This window comes from Alexandromys fortis, unplaced genomic scaffold, assembly GCF_014885135.2.
Source record: "Alexandromys fortis isolate MF-2015 unplaced genomic scaffold, M_Fortis_MF-2015_v1.1 scaffold_9, whole genome shotgun sequence".
Taxonomy (NCBI): domain Eukaryota; kingdom Metazoa; phylum Chordata; class Mammalia; order Rodentia; family Cricetidae; genus Alexandromys; species Alexandromys fortis.
The window spans coordinates 20,766,680-20,771,973 of NW_026067892.1; the positions used below are offsets into that span (position 1 = coordinate 20,766,680).

The following is a 5,294-nucleotide window of genomic DNA, read 5'->3' on the forward strand; positions in this document are numbered from 1 at the left end:
TGAATGCTTTTTAAGTGGCTTGTATGTACTTCCCATTTAGTTACATTGGGGGACATAATGTCTGGTAGCACCTTTTATTAATAGACCTTATTTTATTTTATTTGATGCTGGGAATGTAGCACAATGGTAAAGCCCTTGCCCAATGTGTGCAAGTCTTTGTGTTTGCTCCCCAGCATGCACACCTAAAAGTAATGGACTTCAGTATTTTGATTTTCAGAAAAAATTGAGCAGATAACAGAGGGTTCCTGAATTACCAGGTCCTTTCTGCTCTATGACTAACATGTAGCATTAGTATGGCATATTGTTACAACAACTGATACCTTATTATTCATTAAAGTCCATGGTTTCTTCAGATTTCCCTTGATTCTTTGAAATGTCTTTTTCTATTCTAAGGTATGCAACAAAATACCCTAACAATTTCACTTTGAATGCTGTTAATTTTGATCAGTGGGTTCAAGTATTTTCAGGCAGATGGGCAATTGTAAAGTTCTCTATCAAAATCCAAAATCTTCGGCAACTTTTTTTTAGCATCTATTAGTAGTCACTGCCTATGCCCATTATTTCTTCAGGAGTTGCAAAGTCATGCTTTTTAAAACTCTATTATTTCTTCTGTAATTATTAGCTAGAATTATCGTTGCAGAATTTTCAGTTTTTTAGTTGTTATCTTAGAGAGATTTTTAACGGTTCCCAGTGTTAATGATTCTAATAGAGTTTGTGGTAGGTATGAGAATTTCCAACTTGTTTTACCTTTTAAAATTATTTTCACGGCAGTACAAAGAAAAAGCCTTATATTGCCGGTCAAAAGATGAGTCTTCCATCCATGATATTATGAAAGGAGCATTTGTTTTTTGCCCCATTTCCTGACTTATTGCTTCTAAAAACCCTCGGAGCCTCCAGGGTAGCTGGAGTCTTTTATGCCTTTATAATGTCAGGCAGCTGAAAGCCCTAGGCAATTTCAGGATGGTCTCTGGTTACAGGAAAGTTCATGTCTTGATTAGAACGTTGGGACTTTTAACCACACCCTGCTAATATCCAGGAAGAGAAGGGTTAAAGGCCAAGTTGATCACCAATCATTAATTATTTAAGCCATCATATCTATGTAATAAAGGCTCCATCGACTCTTCAAAGGGAAACTTGGGGAACTTCTGGAAGGACAAGGAGTGGTTCTTTGAGGGTGGGACATCCAGATAGGAAACTCCCTGCCCCTCCTCCAGGACTTCACCACAGACGTCTCTCATCTATGTCATTGGAAATAACCTTTATGAGAAACCAAGGAACGTAACTCAAGAGTCGCCGAGTCCTGTGAGTTGCTCAAGAATTTAGACAGGCCCCAGGTGGTAGTATGGGAGCCCTAATTTATAACTAATTGGCCAAAAGCACAGGCAAGGAGCCAGGTGTAATGGTGCGTGCCTGTAGTCCCCGCACTTGAAGGTAAAGGCGGGAGACCAGGAAGGAGTTCAAAGTCATCTTTAGCTATATCAAGAGTTGAAGTCCAGCCCAAGTTACAGGAGACTCTTGTCTTTAAAAACATGCACGGGTGAAACAGCTCAAGGCTGTGATTGGCATCTGAAGGGGAATTGAACCCCTAACCTGTGTGTTGCCAGGTGAGAATTGCTCGGTTGTGGTGGTGGTGAAGGTAAAACCACATATTGGGGTCACAGAAGTATCCTGTTGATTGTGCTATCTGAGATCAATGTATGTGTGTGGGGGGGGGAGGAGTGTTCATGATGTAGGTGCATCAGGCTCCAGAGGGTGACATCAGGCTGTCTTCCTTAGTCACTCCTTCATATTATTTTTTCGAGACACGGTCTTTCCTGAACCTCCCAGAGATGCCAGGATCAGTCTGTCTCTACCCTCCCATGCTGGGGATACGGCACGTTGTCATCCACACACAGGTAGTTGCTGTGGATCTGAACTCATGGCCTCTTGCCCATACAGTAACCACTCCATTCATGGATCTCTCCAGCCCTGAGTTTTGTTTTCTACAGAGTCTCCTTTTAGGTAATTTGGGCCATGTTTGGAGACTCTCCAAACCATATTGTTGAAAGGCAAATTATTTTTTGAAAGGCCAATTAGTAAGTTCCTTACAAAGAAGGCTATTTGAATATTATCATGTGAGCCAATACATTCCAAGCTCTTAACTGACGTTGACAAATCGTCTACACAGATTTTTAAAAGCTAAATTAAATAATTTGCGTGATGTAATAGTGAGCACTATAATAGTTTATGGCTAAGAAACTGAGAGCCAGGCAGTTCAAGGAAGTAGCCTGAGGGAGCCAAGTCGTGCAAATATATTAAAGAGAATTTCTGACACAAATGTAAGAGAAAACAGCCCTTTTTACAAACACAGATATGGCATCTTAGCTATTTCCCTTCTCACAAATACAGTCCATGTCTGAAGAGCAAATAGAACTTTCTATAAGTGGTGGTGGTGACGTTTGTATCAACCATAGTCATGAGAGACTGTTTCTGAGACTTCCTAAATTTCATTTCAAGAGCCAGAAGATGGAGGGGAGGGAAATAAGAAAAGTTAAGCCAACATGATTCTAGTCACGTGTCTGAATATATGTGAAAACTAACTCAAGATCCCAGGTGGCCAAGCCTTTGGATTCCACCCATCTAAAAAAAACGACAAATCTTCCTCAATGATGACTCTCACCTAGTCCAATTTCTACAGAGACTGCCTTGCTCACTCCTCTTTATACACCCTGCTCTATCTTAACTAAACTTTAAAGACGAGAAATTGGGCATGGTAGCTCATGCCTGTAATCCTATTTGGGAGACTGAGGCAGATGGATCCCTGAGAAAGACTTCAAGGCCAACGTGGCCTACAGTGTAAGACCCTGGTTTTTTAAACCTAAATAAATAACTCCATGCAGGGACTTGGAAGTTCTTCGTGACAATAGGCTTCACGATAAGAAGACGTCTGACTTGGCTGTCCAAATAACCTCTAATAGACTTCAAGTTACATTAACATCTCACTTCTGGGTTAAATGACACATTGGCCAATGCCATGAATGAGGGTTGAGAGATGCTCCCATCTAGGAGCATAGCAATCAGTCACTAGGAGTCATCTTAATACCATGTTCATTAGCAGAATAATATTAGTTTCTTCCTGAGACCTAGGCTCTATCTAGCTACAGCTTCTTAGTCCTACTAACAGGTCAGGTATGGTTTTTATCTTATAGAGCTGTCCTTAGATCCAGTCGGAAAGTTGTTACTTCCATAACACAAATGCCTTTTTTTCTTTCTTTTTTCTTTTTTCTTTTTTTCTTTTCTTTTCTTTTTTTTTTTTTTTTTTTTTGTGACAAGGTTTCTCAATAGCTATGGAGCCTGTCCTGGAACTTGCTCTGTCGACAAGGCTGGCCTTGAATTTACAGAGATCTGCCTGCCTCTGCCTCCCCAGTGCTGGGATTAAAGGCGTGTGCCACCACCACCTGGCTCACTCATGCCATTATTGCATCAATCCACACGTCTTTATTGTTGTAGTTTGTGGGGGTCATGTCTAGGGTAAGTCTGATGATTTCTTTTCTCCTGTGTAGAGCGCATAGCATCTTCCAGTACTGTGCAAGCCATCCGGTAACGATGAAGCTTCCAAGGGAGGACCAGCTTGCTTTCTCCATGATTTGTGACTCAAGTAAGTGGTGTTTTCAGAAATGGGGTCTTACTGCCGTGTTCTGGGAGGCAAACAAGGGTATTGGCTAGAGCCTATAGTGATTGGGGGACAATGAGACACTAGCCAATAAGTCAAAACAAGGTGACTCAATAAACTCTTTTACTTTAGAGGTAAGTTGGTCTCAAGAGTTTTGATTTAATAACAGAAAGAGTAAATGTGTAGCGACAAGTCAAACACTTGTTTCCAATGCGGTAACCTCTTGGGATCTACTTAAAATCTTCCCCAGTTCACTGCCTATTTTGTGTACAAATATTAATACCTCAGTTGTTTAGAAAGTAAGAAATATGACCCAGAGTTTTAAGCAGACATACAGATGGCATTCTTGGCGAGTCCCAGAGAGAAGAAAAAAAAAAACAATATTGAGATTGGAATCCAAGTCTTCATGCATGCCTGACAAGTTCTCCACCACTGAGTCACGCACCCAGCCCAACCTAGAATCTCTTGTAGCTCAGAGCCATGGTATTTGACATCATTGCTTGGGCCGTACTCTACAGATAATAAGCAAGCAAAGAAAAATGAAGAGACCGCTGATGTGATTTGAGCTGTATCTCCAACCAGCATCATTAAACTTGTACCTCGAGAAGAAGTTAGTCAATGGCCTGTGGAGCAACATGCCTAAGTTTTATTGTGACTACTATGATACGTATCTTACCCATGATTTTCTTTCTGTGAGAAAGACACATGGCAGTGGTCGGAAGTACAGGAGAACGTGAAAGACTACTACCAGAAATGGATGGAAGAGCAGGCCCAGAGCCGGACTGACAAAACGACGGCTGGATTTCAACACGGAAAGATATCTCCAGCTCCATCCTCTGCTCCTCCTCCTCCTCCTTCTCCTGCAGGAGCCATGATCCCGCTTCCCCCTCAGTCTCCCAGGTCCTCCTTGCCCTGGCATGACGCCTGTACCCCACATGGAGGGCCCTCCCATGATGCTGATGAGGGGTTCTCCTCCTCCTGGGATGATGCCCATGGGACCTGCTCCTGGAATGAGGCCTCCCATGGGTAGCCACATGCCTATGATGCCCGGGGCCTCCAATGATGAGATCTCCCTCTCATCCTATGATGGTGCCCACATGGCCTGGCATGACTTGGCCAGACAGATAATAATGGAAAGCCTCTTTTTCGGTTTTGTATTTCTTGTTCTGTTTCAGCAGGGGATCACGGTGCTGAGCCTGGGTGTTTTCCAGCTGCATGACAAGCAAGGCTTCCCCTTTCCTAACAGAATAGTTTGGAGGGGAGAAGTGGGATTTAAAAAAGTACAGCTTTCACTTACATTATGAAATGTGAAAATAAAATTGTCAGCTGTTTGAGCTAAAAAATTTTTTTTGTATGTTGAAATCTTAACATCCAATATGGCGGCATTCAGAGAGGGGCCTCTGGGGAGGTGATTCGGTTCAGATAAGGTCTTGAGGGTGGTGTCCTGGTGTAGGACTGGTACTCTCCCACAATGGGACATTACAACACAAGCACGCTCTTCCTTCCTCTATGCAGAAATCTTCCATCTGTAAGCCTGGAAGAAAATTCTCAGCAGAACCTGACAGTGGAGACACCCATTTCTTAGACTTCCAAACCCCTAGAGCTATGAAAAATTTCCTTCTGTCGGTTACATCAGCTAGTC

General features: G+C 42.5%; 1 pseudogene; it reads left to right on the top strand.

The window, feature by feature from the left end:
• The first annotated feature begins 4,287 nt into the window (after window positions 1-4,287).
• LOC126498907 (U1 small nuclear ribonucleoprotein C-like) lies at window positions 4,288-4,780 on the top strand (annotated as a pseudogene).
• The last annotated feature ends 514 nt before the right edge of the window (window positions 4,781-5,294 follow it).